Below are 20,281 nucleotides of genomic sequence, written 5' to 3'. Positions count from 1 at the left end.
ACGAGACATCGACAAGAAAAACACCCCTCATGGTGCCAGTGAGTTATACGGGGACTCTAAAGGATTCAACTGGAACCCTAACACAACGCCGCAAGTCTCCAAAGACAAGAGAGAGTAATTAATTACACCAATGTAATTAATTACACGAAACTGTTCACATCTGAACCGTAGCTCGTAAGAGCTGTCCAAGGCAACACTAGAAGGATCCTAGGTCAACACACCTATCCAAATCCGGAAAACATCGCCTTAAGAAGGCAATACATGAGAACCTCGCCTTGAGGCTCACAAAGCAACTTTCCAACTCCCCAAGGAAGGATTCGAGTCTGTCCTGACTCATCATCCTATAACGCTAAAAACAAAGACTTTAATGACGTCGTCACATCAAGGTCACCATAAAACCCAAGAGATGATACCGTCACCTCGGATGCCCTATGACCATGTCATGAAGCTATGAAAGAAGAACGGGACGAAACGGCTCCTCCATGACCTGCGTCTCATTCCACCAGACAAAGACTACAACTATGCTCACCCGAGCCTAGACGAGAAGACTCTCAAGACCGTGACACTATATATATGAAAAGGAGACAAAATCAATAATAACACGAGTTATTATGATCGAATGCAACTCATGCTATGAATGCACGTAACAAATAGCAGGTCAATGTATGCATCATACAGTCATGCTAAAATAATTAAGCATATACAACATGTGAAGGAGGTTAATGAGAAATTTCTAAACACATAGCTACATAAGCACGTAAACATGTTATCATACCCAGCATGTTATCAAATTGCATATAAATAAGTAAAACAAATCAATAAAAACGTGATATGCACCAAAAACCCGTCGTCCTAAGGTATTCAAACCCAGGAGCTCTGATACCACCTGTGACGGCCCTGGTTTTTCAAGCCAGTGCGTCTTGTAATGAACCGAAGTTTGACCCGATAACGGATCCGTATGAGGAAGCAAAAATAGAAAACAAGTCTTTGGAGATGCAATGCATCTTTGAGACGCCAAAGTGGCCTTCCATGAGGCCACGGATACCAACGAGAACAAATAAAAAGCGAAAGATCAGAAAAAGACCGAACAAGCCCCAAGGGCAAAATAGTCTTTTTACATGCAAACAATGTCTCTAGAAATGTCCAGCATCCCTAATACACAAGCGTGACTTCCCATGAAGTCACAGAATTCGAAAGAAAGCAAAGCAGAAACGAATTAAAAAAAAAAAGAAGAAGAAAGAAAACGAAAAAGTTTAGCCCCAAGGGCAAAAATGGTAATTTCCAGCAAGATTTGGGTGCTACCGAGCACACCATTGGAAATACAGCGAAAAATTAATCAAGTAGACTTAAGAATCACTTGATTCGGAATTCGGATGGAAGCGAAAAGTCAAAACAAAGTTTTGATGTTGCCACAGCTGTGAATAATGTTTTGACAGTAATGAATAGTGTTTTGACAGCAGTGAATAGTGACCTGGGCAAAATGCTGAAATCGTGTGCCGTTTTGAGGCATTAAACGACGTTTTTTTTTTAAAAACACGAAGAAGAAACCCCCCTCAAAATAATTTTTTCAAGCTGCCATGTCAAAAGAAAATTTTATTTTTGATGTGAAATTCCCAAAATGCCCTTATAACAGACTTTTTCAAAAAGTGGATATGTGCACAGGAAATCAGATTTGACGAGGGGTTTTCGAGACCGAGAATGCATATTCGGAAAAAATGTTGTGAAGAAACCCCCCCTAAAATCACATTTTCTATGTGACCATGTCAAGGCTGGAATTTATTTTTCAAAAAAAATTCCCAAAATGCCCCCAGATCAAATTAGGTCAAAAACGATAAAATTTTTTTTTTTTGCATCAAGTGTTCATTTGATCCTAAAAGGTGTTATTTTTAAAACGATCATGCACGCAAACGTATTTAGTTATTTTAAGTGCGCGGGAATGGTCCACGGCTCCCAAAAATGCCCGATACAAAATACGACCTATCCGAACCTCAAAATGCAAAGAAAATGCCTTAAATAGAAAACTTGAGACCAACAAGCATCTAATTCATACAAATGTGATATTTTGTGCAAGGTGAGCATTCACGCAAACGTAATATACATATTTACACGTATTCCAATGGCCTACGGCCTCAATGGTCGCTAAATACAAAATATTACCTATTAAACTTCAAATTTTGCTAAAAATGGCTTTTAAAAGAGAAACTTGAAACTAAAATTATAAAATGGTTTCAAAAGACCATTTGACCCTTGGCTACACTTCATGCATAAATAAATAGATCCTATGGATGTGCTAAAGTGCACTTCCCACACCCCATGCAAAAGTAGTGAGGTTAAAACATGCCATATTTCTATTTTTCAATAAAATCATCTGAAGATAAAAGTACTTAGATTACAAAATCAATGTCCTTGGCCTATGGCCTCATTGCATATATGTCAAATATGTCCTAAAGAGTATATCTAAATACACTTTACATATTACAAAGAATAAATGGCATATTGAGCCTAGCTCAGTATTACAACTTTAAAAGTAAAACTCAAACATGCTAACACTTGCATGTGAACTAGAATACATTTAAAAGAACTTCAAATCAACAAAACGACCTAGGGATATTGTGCATCCCGAAACCACGTCTTCATGCTTGAAACAGATTGCATTCAATGAGGGGTGAGTAACCTGTATTACTCGTAAGGAATGAGCATGCATAGACCTAACATTTTACAAGGTTATCACATTAATGTTAAACAATTCAAAAGGTTCATGCCAACAAACGTCTATGTCAAAAGTGAGACTCAGGGATCATCTTAAACTACTTTAAAGCATTTCTAGCATAAACTACAATATTTATGCAATTAAACAATATAGAATTATACTATACAATGTAACAAGATATAGATCCTCAAAATTATTAACTTGAAATATAAGATACGAAATTAACTAAAGTGGTTCATGCCACCTAGCGTCTATGTTACAAAGCGAACTAAGGGATCATCTCAATTACATAAGTTATTGAAATGATAAATCCAAAGCATACAAGTAAACACGCAATAGTATACAAAATCGTAAAGAAGCTTTATGCACCAATTCACAAATGACAAAATAAGTTGTGAATAACAACTTGGAATTTAATACGAAATTAAATAATGGAAAAACTTGGATATCAAATCGGATCAGACCGACAACCATAGCCCGCCGGGAACTACCCTAGTGCGTACGTGTGGGAAGAGCTAATCTTCTGCCCTAGAGCCAAACTGTAGTCTTATCGAACAAACGATATCCCATGCATGTTTCTAAAATAAAGAAATTGTGCTACTAAGTATATAGCATTATATATATATATAAGGTAATAAATTACCTACCATGCACAAACAAATTTTGGAAACACACAATACATAATTTAAGTCCACAACTACTATGGCATGACAAATGTCGAATCTTCAGAGTACGATTCGTTACACGCTATAATAACATCACATGTTGATTCTTCAGTGTGCGATTTGTTACACGCTATGACAATATTATTCAATATGCAAAGCTTAATCTCATGAATCTAATACAAGTTCAAAATCATGATTTAGACATACAACTAATGCCAAATACATGATTAAATCATTAATGCAATAGAAACAGAAATGAATTAAATAAACTAATTAATTTCCCTAGGTTTCAAATCTCAACCAAATAATCCCTAATTAATATACGTTAAACAACGTAGCATGGTCATTACATATATCAACACGAAAACTTAATTAGGTCTTTGGAACAATAAAGTAGAATTTAATTAAATCATGACAATTAAATCTCTTGATTCTAAAGCAATTCCAAATGGTCCCAAATTAATACATGCTAGTAAACAAGTCATAGACATTACAAATATCAAATTAAAAACTTAATCAAGCCAATGGAACCATTAAATAGATTTTAATTAATTCTTTTTAAACTCATTAAAATGCTCTCAAATTAAAGTATGTTAAAGAACATGCCAAGACTTAATTTAATAGCATATTACAAGTTACTTCCTTGCAAGATACGACCTTGAGAATTAAACATTCATTTAAGAAAATAATTAAATAAAAGTTTCAAAACCTATTCAAATATTCTCATTTTAATCTATATGAAAGAACATAGCATTCTCATCAACAATATCAAGTTAAAAATTCAATTAAGTGACTAGAACACTTAAAATAAAATTAATTAACCTAATTAATCAATTTTCTCTAGATTTTAAAACAATTCCAAATATTCCCAAATTTATATATGTTAAAGAACATACTAAGGCCTAATTTAATATTACATTATAAGTTGATTTCATGCTAGTTACAACCATGTGAATTAAATCTTCATACAAGGGAAAGATTAAATAAAATTTTCAATACTTATTCAAATATTCCTAATTTAATATATGTTAATGAACATATCAAGGCTTAATTTAATAGCATGCCACAATTTAATTCTAAGTTATATACAACCATGTAAATTAAATCCTATACAAAGAAAATAATTAAATTAAATTCTAGAATAAATACAATGGCATGCATACAAGTTGTATAAGCATCAATAGCATGCAAGACAACAAAAATATAGACCTATAACATCCCCTACCTCCATTTGAGATGAAATCTCAAATCCCACTGAATGAAAACCGCTCCTAATTCGACGATACTTCTAGGTTATGTCGGGGCTACGAGTGAAGCAACTATCACCTTTGAGGCACCATGAAAATCCAAACCTGAACTAAAAAATGGTCAGAATCGGCTTCTAATATGGGGGAAAGGACCGTCTCGCCAAGGCCTACGATAAACGCTAAGGCACTACGACATTTTACACGTGGGAAGAAGGTGGAAAAGAAGAAAAGAAGGTGGAAGCCCCTTGGGCTGCCATGGCTGCTGGCCAAGAGGGGTAGAAGATGATGAAATCAGATTTTTCATTTTAAGACCCCCTATTTATAGAAAAACCCTAAAAGTGCCCCGAACGGGCCCCGCCTAGTTCGAAAAAGTGGAATTTGCGCAGACGTGCTGAAACGGTAAAACATTGTGAACGAAAAAGAGCCAAAATGAAAAAAAAAAAATGAGCAACTTAAGAAACAACGTCAAAAACTGAGTCCCGTGCAGGAAGATATGCCATGAACAAGTTCGGCGCTAACTAGGGCTGAAAACCCTAAAATTGGAAAAAACGACCGGAAGGAAATTCTATGAGTACATGACTCGACAAAGTATGAAAATAAATCCCGTACGAGGATCTAGGCTCAAAATGAGGTTTTATGCAATAACTTTCGTTAATTGCATAATGGCCCTTCCAAGAAATGATAATTGTAAAAATGGCCCAGAAAGAAAATATCTTCTAAAAATATTTTCTTGAAAACCCTTAAAATAAAATATCTTCAAAAGATATTTATGAAAAACACTTCAAGAAAGAAGAATGTTTTTGAAGAAATTTTGCATCCATGCCCTATGGACATCGGAAGCAACCAGAGTACTTTTCTACAAAAGTAAAGATATGTATTTTGTGGAAACCACTTAGAATGAAGGTACATGAAGTCAAAAACCAACTCCGAACATGAAAAGTGAGGTTGTGCCAAAAAGGTGACAAACGGGGAAAAGGACGAAAAGTGAATAGTGTCCAAAAAAATAAAAATGTGAAAATGACACGGTCTTTTACAGAAGTTGTCAATTCAAAGAAGAGAGTCTCAGAAACCATTTTCAAGCACTCAAGATGACACCAAGTGATGAGAAACCGAATTCGGAAAAGAAAATTCAACAGAAAAAATTTATCCGTAAAATTTAAGAAAAAGGAAAGGAAATAAAATGACCGGGTCATTACAACTTCTCCTCATCCACAGCCACCACCATTGCACCAATGTTAAGCTACCACCAAACCAAAGCTTGTGATCCAACTGCGATTCCCGACGGCGACGACGACCAGTGGAAGCTTTGACGAAGGCAAGCGCCGCCTCCACTCTTTCTACCACTATTGCCCCAGTTCGTTCTTCTAAGAAATATATATATATATATATATTGCCCACAAAATTGAAGAAACACCTTGGATGGGCATAGAGAAACTTGATGGTGGAAGAAGAAAACATTGATTATTACTTATCAAAAAAATAATAATAATAGTGTGCAATAATTCTCACTAAACCCATTTCCAATTTCTCTTTTTCGTTTTTTTTAGTTGATTCAGGAGTTGGAAGATATAGAGATAGATAGATGTATGTGGGTTGATAAGTGCTCAAATGTGATGCATTTTAACACCAAAGCTAGGGTATTTTAGTCCAATCATCTATCTTACTTTCATGTTTTAGTACTTATTTGTGTTTTTATTTATTTTAGGCCAATAAGGTTCAAACAAGCTAAAAAGAGCCTTTTAGCTCAATTTTAGAGGTAAGGAGAAGACCCAGAAGAAGTAAAAACAAGTGCACTGAAGGAAATTCTATCGATCGAAGGAAGTCCCGATCGATTGAAGATATCTACAATCGATCGAGATCAAGGCGGTGCCAGCTCAATGGATAAGGTTGCCAGGTGTCAAAAATGTCTTGCCACATCAGCATCAATCGATTGAAACAAGTGTTGGATCGATCAAAGTCCTGTTCGATCAATCGAAGTGATTGCTAGTAGTGTGCTGTTTAATTCCCCAGTGTGCCCGAACTCTACCAACTTTTGTAGCTGCGAATTTCCACCAATCAAATGCAGTATTTTTGACTTGTTGCCTACTCAAAGAGAATTGGATATAGATTAAATGAACCAATTTGTATAGTTCCGCTAGTTAATTTTTTTCCAAATATAGAAATAGTTTCTCTTTCGAGAACTAGGGTTTTGGGAAGAAAGCAAGGAGGAAGGAGATGGTGCGAACCTTGAAGACAACCTTTGAGGGTTCCATGGCCACTACAATGAGTGGCTAAATCCTTCTCTTGGGGCTAGAGATAGCCCCTATACTTGCTTCCTAAACCTAGCATTTTGTGATTTTTGGGGATTTTAGTTATAATTAATGTTTTGACCATGAATAAATATAGATCTTGTGTTTTTACATGATTTGTATGAATTAATGTTTGCAATTGATCATTTAATTCTATCTTTCTGTCTATGTATGCTAGAATGAATATTCATGTGCTTTTCTCTAGATTTCATGAGTTATATGCATGTCTATGTGTGTTAGAATTATAAATCTAGTGATGGTCAAGGTATGGTGCTTAATTGATTACTCCTGTGCTTTCTTTGATGTATCATGCTTATTTCTTGATGGATTGTGCTACTTCCTTAGCTTAATTAGTTTAATTTCCATGTCATTAGCATAATGGTAAACTCTAAGAAATTAGCTTAAATAATGTTTGGTGAAGTGAAGCTTAGTGGTGAACTCTAAGCCCCAAGACCTTACTCTCATACTTATTTCCCTAATTTCTAGATTGTCATTTAACTTGCATTGTTTTAATTGAGCCATTAGTATAATTCAACCAACTAAACCCCTATTTAATCATTGGACCTATTAATCCAACATTGATTCCAGAATACCTAGCAAATCCCTTGGGACGATCCCTACTCACTCTTGTTACGTTAGTAGTTAGTAGTTAGTAGTTGTACTGGCATTTTATAAATTCAAACTTGACCTTGGCCACAAACAAAATCAATTTGGGACATCATAACGGCAAAGTGTCACCAAGTTTTGGCGTCATTGCCGGGGATTAGCAACGCCGTATTTGGAATTAATTAGGAATTAGTACTCCTTTGATCCTTGTTTTTACTTTATTTTATTTTGTTTAGTTATTATGTTTGTTCTTGATTGGCTAGGTATTAGGAGCAAGGAAAGTAAAGCAAAGAAGCAAGCTAAGCTAAGCAAAAAGCATAAAAAACTAAAAATTAAAAAAATTTGCAAAGCAAAGCAAGGCAAAAAGATTTAAAATCTTTTGAAGTTGCTTAAGGACCCTTTGTGAGCTATTCTAACTTCTCTTCCTTAGTTAAATCGTCGGCCCACGTGGAGGCAATTTTATGTCATTGTTTATCGTCGGCCCACGTGGAGGCAATTTATTTCTTGTATTTGTTGAAAAGAATGGGAGTATGGGATCAATGTATGTGGAGGCTTGTTGTTGATTGATTTGTCGTGGAGGAGAAGTGTTTGCTATTTGCTACTTGCTTTGTTTGTTGATTGTTTTGATTTGCATTGTGTATGCATGGTCGTAGGTCTTTTAGTCCTACTCTTGTCCCATTGAATTTTAATCTTGAATCGATTGTTCGTAATACAAGGGGAAGGGGTAATTCAAGTGAATCCATTTCATCAATGGATGACCATATTGAGGACTGTGTTGAAAACCTTGATTACATAGACCAACAAGGCATTCTTCACCCTAATGTGCAACAACAACATGATAATATGCAAGTACCATTAGGTATACTTAGACCTTTTATTCCACAACCACAAAGCCAAGTTCCAATTAGAATGCCAAGGCCATTCTTTGTACCACCTCCACCTCCCGTTGTTCAAGCAAATCATGGGGCTTATGTAGAGCCACTAATGGTGAATCCTCCTATTACTTTAAGAGATCACTATGTGCCTAATGAGTATAATGCACCAACATGCATTCAACTTCCTCCATTTAGAGCACATCATTATGAAATCAAGCCACAGACTATTCAAATGCTTCCCAATTATCATGGGCTACCTAATAAAGAACCATATAAGCATTTGGATGAATTTCTTAATTTTGTTCTACTGTAAAATATACGGACATGCCGGAAGTAGTTTTGAGGTTAAAACTCTTCATATTTACCCTAAAGGATAAGACAAAACATTAGTTTAACAATTTGAGACCTTTTTCTATAACTTCTTGGCAGAGATGCAACAAGAGTTCTTGAAAAAGTACTATCCTGTGTCTAAAACCAATGTAATGAGAACTTCAATTCATGAATTTTCACAAGGGGATTGGGAAATGTTTCATGAGGCATGGGAACTATTGAATGATTTGCTTAGAAAATGTCTTCATCACGACATTCCTAAGTGGCAATTAGTTCAATATTTCTTTGAAAGTTCATCAGATATCCATAAAGGTATGGTTGATGCCTCAATGGGAGGTTCCTATTTAGACAAGCATGAAGATGATGTGTGGCGCTTATATGAGAGCATGAGTGAAAACTCAATGCACCGATCTTTATCTTCTAAAAATGGTAGAAATGTAGGTGGAAGGAAGAATTCAAGCTTATATCAAGTGGACAATTCTAATCACATAGTTGCCGAAGTGAAGTCCCTAACTCAAAGGTTTGATTGTAATGACTCGGTCATTTTCCCTTCTTTCCTTTTTCTCAAATTTTACGGATAAATTTTTTTCGTTTAATTTTCTTTTTCAAGTTCTGTTTCTCATCACTGAGTGTCATCTCGAGTGCTTGGAAATGGTTTCTGAGACTCTTTCATTTGGATGGACAACCTCCTTTAAGGACCGCCACATTTCCACATTTTTGTTTTTTCGACACTATTCACTTTCGTCTTTTCCTTGTTGGTAACTTTTTGGCACAGCCTCACTTTTCATGCTCAGAATTGATTTCTAACTTCATGTAACTTCATCCTAAGTTGTTTCCATGAAATACATATCTTTACTTTCATAGAAAAGTACTCTGGTTGCTCTCGGTGTCCATAGGGGCATGGATGTATAGTTTCTTCAGAAACATTTTCTTTTTTTGGGGTGTTTTTTGTAAATATCTTTTGAAGATATTTTATTTCAAGGGTTTTTAACAAAATATTTTTAGAAGATATTTTCTTTCTAGGCCAGTTTTGCAGTTATCCTTTTTTGGAGGGGCCATTGTGCAATTAACGAAAGTTATTGCAAAATACCTCGTTTTGAGCCTGGATCCTCGTACAAGATTCATTTTCACATTTTGTTGAGTTATGTACTATTAGAATTTCCTCCCGGACGTTTTCCCCAGTTTCAGGGATTTTAAACCCCGGTTGCTGCCGAACTTGTTTGGGGTATATCTCTCTACTCGGGACTCAGTTTTCGATCCTATTTCTTCTATTATTCATATTTTTTCATTTTGGTTTTTTTTTTGTTCATGGAGTTTTGCCGTTTGAGCGGGTCTGCTCAAATTCCACTTTTTCGGACCCGTCGGGGTCCATTCGTAGGTTGCCCTAATTTTTAAAATCAGATTTTTCAGCCTTCTTCTCCACTTTATGGCCGGCAGCCATGGCTGCCTAAGGGGCTGCCACCCTTTCTTCTTTTCCTCCTCTTGATTTCCTTTGTGAAAAGTCTTCCGCCTTAACGTTTATCGTAGGCCTCGTCGTGCTCTACCTTTCTCCTTATTAGAATCCATTTCCAACCATTTTTGAGTTCAGGTTTCGAGTTCGGGTTTAGATTTTCATGGTACCTCAAAGGTTAAAGTTGTTCCTTTCGTTGTCCTCGACAATACCCCGCGGTATCGTCGGATTCAGAGCACTTTTCTTTCTGTGGGGAATTGAGATTTTCATCTCAAATTGAGGTAGGGGGTGTTGTGGTTTACATTCTTGATGTATTGCATGCTATTAATGCTTATACAACTCATTTACATGTCTATGCATTAAATCTAGAAATTTTATTATTTATTTTTCTTGTGTGAGATTTGATTTTCCCGGTTGGTTATAACTTGGTTTAAACATATAGCATGATATTATATTACACCTTGATATGATCATTGATATATATTAAATTGAGAGCATTTGGACAAGTATTGAAGTTTTTATTTAATATTTTTCTTGAATGAAAATTTAATTCATGTGGCCTTATCTAGCTTGAAATCAATATGTATTATCATATTATATTAGGCCCTAGCATGCTCTTCAACATATGTGAATTTGAGAGTAATTAGAAGTGTTTTAAAATCTAGAGATAATTAATTAATTTGATTAATTAATTTATTCCAAGTATACTATTCACTCCATTGGATTTCTGACTTGATATTATTGATGCGCATACCATATACTTTCACATATATTAAATCAGAAATATTTGATTAGGTTTTGAAATCTTTCATTTATTATTTTTCTTGTATGAATGTTTAATTATCATGATTGTAGCTTGCATGAAAATCACTTGCATTAGGCTATTAAATCAAGTCTTGGCATGCTTTATAATATACTTTAATTTGAGAGCATTTGGATGAGTTTTAAAATCTAGGGATTTTAATTAAAAGAATTAATTAAAACCTATTCAATGGTTCCATGAGTTTGATTAAGTTTCTAACTTGGTATTCATGATTTCCTTGACAAGTTCCTTCACGTGTATCAAATTGAGAATAATTGGATAAGTTTTGAAACTGATATTTAATTATTTTCTTTGTATGGAACTTAATTCACATGGTCGTAACTTGTATTTCATGGGGCTTTTAGCTTTTTATCGTGTGTCTAGACTTCCTGTGACTTGACTCCATTAATGTGTTTAATAAATTAGCACAATTGTCTTGGAATGATTTAATTATCCATGTATTCCTTAGTAAATAATTAAATCATTAATCTTATACTTGTGGTATATTTCCATTAATGGATTTCTTGTGTTTTAAATTATAGTTTGTAGTTTATATAGATGTATACCATGATCTCTTGACATTTCACATGACATCATAGTTGAGAATTTTGGGCATGACTTGTGTGTTTCCAAAATCTTGATTGTGTATGAATTGTGGTTAATGCATTACTTGTATCTTGATTTGCACAATTTGTTGATTTTGGAACTTGGGATATCAATCAAGAATTGATATGGCTAGGACTTGGTTCTTGTATGGGAGATAGAGAGCTCCCTATACTATAGTGTGCATTAGGGGAAGGTATCCATGGGTTAGTAGCCCTAAAGTTATCCCAAGAGTACGAATTTAATCCGGGTGATATCTGAGTACCCACATTAGTTGATTTCACTCTTTAAATTTCAAGTCGCTATTCCTTGAAGATTTAAAACTTGTCGTGTTATGTGAAATGCTCCAATCTTGTTAATTGCATAGATATTATGTCTTATCCTTGATTTCATGTATTATTCTTATCGTGTAAATTGGATGTTCCATTCATGTTAATTGCATTGATAATGTGATCCTTGTATTCGAGTACCCTTCTTGTCGTGTTATGTGGATTATTCCAAACCTTGTTCAATTTCATTGATAATGCGATTCATACTAAATTATATACTTGTCGTGTTCTTTGGATTATCCCAAACTTGTTCAATTTTGTAGACGTCGTGATTCATGTTGCTTCATGGTTATATGACTTAGGAGTGATCCTATATAAGCATCTTGACCTAGATTCTAGGTGGCATGAACCTTTTCAGTAGTTATTGCATTCTAGGTTAAAAGTTGATAACTTTGGATACCTATGTCTTGTTGCGTTACACTATGTGCTCCTATGTTGTTTAAATTGCATGAATGATGTGGTTTATGCTAGAAATACTTTCAAGTAACTTAGGATGCTCCCTAAGTCTCATTTTGACATAGACGTTAGGTGACATGAGCCCCTTTAACATGTTTCACCTTAAGGTGATAATATTATAAAATGTTAGGTCTATGCATGCTCATCTCCTACGAGTAGCTTTATGTTACTCACCCCAAAGTTATCGGGGCATTTTTCAAGTACGAAGACTTGGTTCGTGATGATCATCATTCTTTGGATGATTTATAGCTTTTATGTCTCTATTTCATGCAAATGTTAGCATGAAATGTCATTTTGTAGCTTTATATGTCAAAACTTGCATCCTTGATTCCATATATGTAATGTGTACATATGTACACCTTTTATAATGTATTTAACTTTTATGAGATAAGGCCGGAGGCCAATGACATTTATATTGCATCTTATGTAATTCTTGATTTCATGAAATATTATAAAAAATATTGAAAAATCACAAGTTATTGTTTCACCATGGTTGCATCGGGTGTGGGAATTCCAATTTTATTCTTCTATAGGGTCTCATTAATCATATATGAAGTGTGGCCAAGGGCCAAACGGTAATTTGATACCATTTTATATTTTTGGTTTTCAAAATTTCGATTCCAAGATAATTTTTCTCATTTTTGGCCGCCGGGGGGTCGAATTTTGAGTCGGGCCTTCTCGGGAGCCGCGGACCGTTCCCACGCACTTAGAATCATTTATTACACTTGTATGCACATTTGTTTCAACCTAGAAATGCATTTAGGGTCAAATGTATACTTGGTGCAAAGTTGCATTTTCTGAGTTTTTAACTTTTTTCTGATCTAGGGGCTTTTTGGCCACTTCATAGTGAGTTTTTTTTTTCATTTTCTATCATGTTACCAGGTAGAAAATTTGATTTTGAGAGGGTTTTTTTTTTTTTTTTTTTTTTTTTTTTTTTTTTTTTGTGTTTTTCTTGAAAAATTCATCTACAAGCTCATTTTTGTTCTCAGTTGTTGACAGATTCAGAAATTCCATAAGGCATCAGCTTTTTATTTTATTTTATTTTATTTTATTTTTTTCACGTAGCTAGGTAGAAAACTCGATTTTAGGGGGGGTTTCTTTTTTGTGTTTTTCAAGAAAAATTCGTTTGATAGCCTATTTCTGCTCTCAGATGAGGACAGTTACTATAGCAGCTTTTGGCCCTCTTGACCTCTTATGATCTAGGGGCATTTTAGGTATTTTACAGTGAGTTTTTTTTCGTTTTCTTCCACAATGTCGGGTAGAAAACTCGATTTTAGGGGGGCTTTCTTTTTTGTGTTTTTCCAGAACAATTTGTTTTAAACGTCGTTTCGGCTCTTAATTCTGGCTGAATTTTTTTCTTTCCTAGCATGTCATGGTGCATGTCATGGTGCTCGTGGGATGCTCGTGAGGTGCTCGTGGGGTGCTCGTGGTGCCCCGTCTCGACGTCGTGACGTCGATTTTTGTTTTCGCTCGTTCTCCTTCATCCGAACTCCAAATCGAGTGAACTCTTTTTTGAACTTGACTAATTTTTCATTGTCTTTCTAACGGTATGCTCAGTTGCACCAGGATCTTCCTGGATAATTACCAGTGTACCCTTTTAGCCTTAAGTGCTCATTTTTCTTCGTCTTGCCATTTCTCCTTCGTTTGGACTCCGAATCATATGATTCTTGAGTCCATCTTGATTAGTTTTTTATTGTATTTCTAGCGGTGTGCTCAGTGGGACCCGAGTCCATATTTTCAGAAATGACTATTTTACCGTTGGAGTTATTTTTGTTCGATTTTTCTTACTTTCCGCTTTCGTTACTTGCTTTTGAGCCCGTGACTTCATGAGAAGTCACGGATGTGTCTTGGGAATGATATACATTCTAAAGACGTCATTTCCATATAAAATGATTATTTTGCCCCTAGAGGCTTAATTGTTATTTTTCTGATCTTTTGCTTCTGCGTCAATTCTCATTGAGTTCCATAACCTTATGGAAGGTTATCAAGGTGTCTTAGAGGTGTGTTGTGCCTTGGGAGACCGTTGTCTTATTTCTTACTTCCGCATCTGGATCTGCTATTGGGTCAACCTTCGGTTCATCGCAGGATGCACTGGCTTGAAAAACCAGGGTCGTCAGAGGTGGTATCAGAGCATCCGGGTTTGAATACCTTGGACGACGGGTTTTGGGTGCATATCATGCTCACGATATTTTGCTTTAATATGTCATTGTATCTTGATAACATGTCTTGTTTGATAACATATCTTGTATGATAATATGTTCACATGCTCAGGTATTTTGAGACATCTATAATTTGTTAAGCATGCTTTATATGTATATATGCTTCTTGATAACATGGTCTGGGTTACTATCATGTCCTGGTGTGATATCATGTCTGTGTGCTTATGTTAGCATGACCGTATACGACATATGTCGGCATACCTTACGCTTTTCATTCACGTGTATTGTCGTACCATGTACTTATGTGCTTTTTGATAACATGTTTTGATTTGATAACATGTCTGTTTGCTTATGTGGTAACTTGTTTAGAAGCTTACCTTGACTGTCTTAGCGTATGATATATACTCGTTTGCCTTAGTACATGGTGTATACTTGTTATCTTAGCATATAGTATATGCTCGTTTGTCTGAGTACATTATATACGCTTATTCATCTTGACATGATTATGTGTAGCATATCGTCATGCTTTACGTTCTTCTCCTGTATACACTGACATGTCTTATGTGATCTTACTACTTGTGTGAGTAGATAGTCCTGTGACGGCCCAAGTTTTTCAACTCGGTGCGTCAGTGACGAACCGAAAGATGACCCGGTAACGGATCTGAGATGCGGAAGCAAAAGGTGAAACCAAAGTCTTTAGAGATATAAACCATCTCTAAGACGCCAATGTGACCTTCCATGAAGTCACGAAGCTCAAAGAGAACGAAAACGGAAACAAAAACGGCCAAAAACCGTGAATGAAGGGGCAAAATGGTCAACTCACAATTAAAAGGATAAATTTAACTCTAAACAAGTCAAACAAGGTGAAAACAACCAAACTTATTCATTTCACAACATTCTAAGAGGTTCTAAGAACATTGGACAAGAATCCCACAAAATGCCCTATCCCGGTTGAAGTAAAAACTGACACTACTTCACTAAAACATGAAAAAATCCCACTGTGATTGGAATCTGAGAATGGAATTGGTACCATTGGAAATCTGACTCAAAATCCATGAATTTTGGCTCAAGAATCACCCAATTTGGATTTAAAATGAAGAAGTTATGGTCATTTGAAGTCAGAATATCAGTGCTAAAACTGAATTGAAGAAGTTGGGTAAAAGGGGTCATTTCGGTCGACCGAAATAACCCATCGGATGACCAAAATGAACATGCTGAGAGCAAAAATCAAGTTTTTAAGGCTTGGTTGTTTCAGTAGACCGAAGTAACCCATCGGACGACCGAAATAGGTCCAAACAATGCAAAAGCCTACTGGAAATGAGTGATTACTGTGCATTAACAACTCGAAAAGCTCAGAATGAACCTGCTATGAACAAGATTTGATGAAGCTTGACCCAAGCTTCAAACCCCAACATGGATATGATCCAAAAACATGATTTTAAGCTATATAAACATGCTAGCAAGTATAATTTACATATTGAAATGTATTACAATGGCCTATGGCCTCATTACCTGACATTTGCTCAAATTGACATACAAAAAACTCAAAGTTGGAAAAGAATACGTTTCAAAAGCAAAACTTGAAACCTAAGTGCATACACTTGAACTTTAAAGTTGGTGACCCTTGGCCACAAATCATACATATCATATAGGTTCCAAACAACTAACTTAAGTATACTTTACATACAATGAGACAAAAATAGCATATTGAACCTATCTAGGTGCTACAACATGAAAAGAGAAACTTGAACATGCTAACACTTGCATGTAAATAAGAATGCTTTGAAAGAAACTTCAAATCTCTAGACCACCAAAGGTAAATGCCAATCTCCAAATCTTGAATCTTGTACCTGAAATATGCCCTAGTAACGTAGGGGTGAGCAACATAAATCTGCTCGTAGGAAATGAGCATGCATCGACCTACGTTTTTACAATTTTATCACCTTAAGGTGAAATATGTTAAAGGGTTCATGCCACCTAATGTCTATGTCAAGATGAGACTCAGGGAGCATCCTAAGCTACCTTAGATCATTTCTAGTATAAATCACATTATTCATGCAATTCAATAACATAAGAACATGTTATACAAAGCAATAAGATGTAGATTCTCAAAGTTATCAACTTGAAATCTAAAATGCTAGAATAACCAAAGTGGGTCATGCCACCGAACGTCTATGTTCCAAATGAATCTATAGGATTATTCCTAAATGTAACGACCAGGTTATTTGCCTTCCTTTCCTTTTTCCTGAAATTTTACGAATGAATTTTTTTCGTTTAATTTTCTTTTCTGAGCTCGGTTTCGTGTCGCTTAGTGTCATCTTGAGTGCTCAGAATTGGTTTCTGAGACTCTTTCATGTGAATTGACAACTTCCTTTGAGGACTGAGTTATTTTCGCATTTTCACTTTTCGGACACTATGCGCCTTTCGTCCTTTTCCCTGTTTCGTCTTTTTCCCTATCCTGTCTTTTTCCCATTTGTCACATTGTTGGCACAACCTCACTTCTCATGCTCGGAGTTGGTTTTTGACTTCACGTGCCTTCATCTTGAGTGGTTTTCTTGAAATACGTATCTTTACTTTTGCAAGAAAGTACTCTGGTTGCACTCGGTGTCCGTAGGGTCATGGATGCAAAGTTCTTTGAAATTATTTTCTTTTCTTGGGGTGTTTTTCATAAATATCTTTTGAAGATATTTTATTTCAGGGGTTTTTAAGAAAATATTTTTGGAAGCTATTTTCATTTTGGGACAGTTTCGCAGTTAACCCTTTTTGTAGGGGCCATTGTGCAATTATCGAAGGTTATTGCAAAAATGTCTCGTCTGGAGCCTTGATCCTCGTACGGGATTCATTTTCACTTTTCGTTGACTTGTAAATTCATAGAATTTCCTTCTGGTCATTTTTCTCCAGTTTCAGAGTTTTTGGACCCGATTGCCGCCGAACTTGTTTGGGGTATAACTTTCTGCTCGGGACTCAGTTTTTGACGCCGTTTCTTCCATTGTTCATATTTTCTTATTCTAAATCTTTTTTGTTCACAGAGTTTTGCCGTTTGAGCACGTTTCCTCAAAATCCACTTTTCCGGACCCAGCGGGGCCCTTTCGGGGCACTTTTTGAAATTTCTATAAATAGGTTGCCCTAATTTTTAAAATCAGATTTTCAGACCTTCTTCCTCCTCTTGGCTGGCAGCCATGGGAGGGCTGCCTTCACTCTTTCCTCTCCTCCACTTGATTTCCTTGGTAGAAATCATTCGGCCTTAGCATTTATTGCTTCCCTCGACGCGCTCTACCTTTTGCCCTTATTAGAATCCATTTTCGACGATTTTTTGAGTTTGGGTTTGGAGTCAGGTTGAGATTTTCGTGGGGCTTCTTGCGGATTCTTGTTCACGGTGTTGTCCCTGACAAAACCTCTCGGTATCGTCAAATTCGAAGCACTTTTATTTTGGTGGGCCTTTGGGATTTTCATCTCAAATTGAGGTAGGAGATGTTCTAGGTTTAAATTCTTATTATATAGCATGCTTGTGATGCTTATACTACTTGTTTGCATGATTAAATATAAAATCTAGAGATTTTATTATTTATTTTTCTTGTACGGGATCTAATTTTCCCGGTTGCTCGTGACTTGGTTTAAACATGTAGCATAATTTTATATTGCCCCTTGATATGCTCATTGTCGTGTATTAAAATTGGAACATTTGAATAAGTGTTAAAGATTTTATTTAATATTTATCTTAGGTGAAAGATTAATTCACATGGCCTTAACTAGTTTGAAATTAATATGTGTTAGCATATTATATTAGGCCTTAGCATGCTCTTCAACATAGTTGAATTTGAAAGTAATTGGAAGTGTTTTGAAAATTAGTAATTATTAATTAATTTGATTAATTAATTTGCCCCGAGTGCACTATTCACTCTATTTGAATTCCGACTTGATATTCTTGATCTATATGCTATATAGCTTCATATATATTTGATTTAAAATATTCGGTTAGGTTTTGAAACCTTTCATTTAATTAATTTCCCTGTTTAAAATTTAATCCTCATGGTGATATACAACTTGGAATTGAATTGTGGCATGCTAGAAAATTAAGCTTTGGTGTGGTTGTTCACATATATTAAATTGGGAATAATTGCATGAGAATTGCATCCTTTATTTTATATTTAACTTTAGTGAAAGTTTAATTTACATAGGTGTAATTTGCATGAAATAAGCTTTTAATGTGATATTACATTAGTCCTTGGCATGTTCTCTAAGATATGTTAAATTGAGAGCACTTGGTTAAGTTTGAAAATATAGAGATTTTAATTAAAAGAATTAATTAAAATCTATTTTGTAGTCCCATTTGCTTAATTAAGATTTTAACTTGATATTTGTATTGGCCATGATTTGTTTACTAGTATATATTAATTGAGGACCATTTGAAGTTGCTTTAGAACCTTGGTAATTAAATTAGCATGATTTAATTAGAGTTCTACTTTGTTGTTCCAATAACCTAATTGAGTTTTAGAATGGATATAGGTGATGACCTTGCCATGCCCTTTAATATGTATTAAATTGCGGTTAATTGAAATTGAATCTGAAATCTAGAGAATTTAATTGTGTTTATCTATTTAAATGATATCAATTTGCTCCATGATCTAGTTGTGTTTTAGAAGTGGTTTCTATATTCAAATCATGGACTTAGACTTGTTGTATATTCATTGGGTTATGTTTTGAACATTGGATAACATAGTTGCTATGTTTGTACTCATGAGAATATGTTTTCCTTATTGAATATATTGTTGCCTTGTGTAATGATTTGCACACTTTGTGTTTAACATTTCATGCATAGCGTGTAACGAATCGCACACTGAAGATTCGACATTCATCATATCATATTAGTTGTGGATTTAGATCATGTATTGTATAGGTTTCCAAATTTGGTTGTGCTTAGTAGATAGTTGATTATCTTGCATATTCCTATTGATATATGTGTTATTGCACCACTTGTTGATTTTGGAAACTTGGGGATGTCGTTGTTTGACTATGGCTAGGACATGGTTCTAGTACGGGGTATAGTCCCTTTATATAGTCTAGTGCGCACATAGGGAGGTTACCCATGGGTTAGTAACCCTAAAGTAACTATGTTATCGGTCTGATCCGGCGTGACGTCCGAGTATCCACTTTGTTTGATTTCACATTTCATTTTCAAGTTGATAACTGGATGATGTTGTAACTTGTTGTTTCTTATTTGTCATTCCATTTTAAGTTACAGGATGTTAACTTTGCGAAATTGTGCTTTATGCGTTGTATTGGATGTTCCAATGTTGGTTAAATTGCATTGATATTGAAAATCGTGTTTTGACGTTCTAATAAAGCTTAGGATTGATCCTATTGATTCATTTATAACATAGACGTTAGGTGGTATGAACCACTACTATTATTTTTTGCTTTAGATTCTAAGTTGATGGCTTTGAGAACTTAAACCTCGTTGCATTGTATAACATGCTCTTTTGTTGTTGAATTGCATGGATAATGTGATTCTTGTTAACTTGTATTCAAATATGCTTTTGTTATGTTGTATGGATTACTCTAGACCTAGTTCAATTGTATTGAAAATGCAATTCATGTTAATCTATGCTCAAGCATTCTTCTTGTCGTATTCTTTGGATTATCCCAACCATGATTCGTTTCATACACATATGTATATCATGATTCTTGTTTTTTAGACTCTAAGGTAGCTTAGGATGCTCCCCGAGTCTTACTTGGACATAGACGTCAGGTGGCATGAGCC

At 35.2% G+C, this 20,281-nt stretch overlaps 1 pseudogene; it reads right to left on the bottom strand.

Moving 5' to 3' along the window:
• Positions 1 to 8,878: 8,878 nt before the first annotated feature.
• Positions 8,879 to 8,977, bottom strand: LOC132302040 (small nucleolar RNA R71; annotated as a pseudogene).
• Between the last annotated feature and the right edge of the window lie 11,304 nt (positions 8,978 to 20,281).

The sequence above is a fragment of the Cornus florida genome, unplaced genomic scaffold, assembly GCF_030987335.1.
Source record: "Cornus florida cultivar Cherokee Brave unplaced genomic scaffold, ASM3098733v1 CherokeeBrave_3.0.0_Hap2_Chr03, whole genome shotgun sequence".
Taxonomy (NCBI): domain Eukaryota; kingdom Viridiplantae; phylum Streptophyta; class Magnoliopsida; order Cornales; family Cornaceae; genus Cornus; species Cornus florida.
The sequence above is the reverse complement of the archived record's forward strand: the minus strand, read 5'-3'. Positions and strand labels throughout refer to the sequence as shown.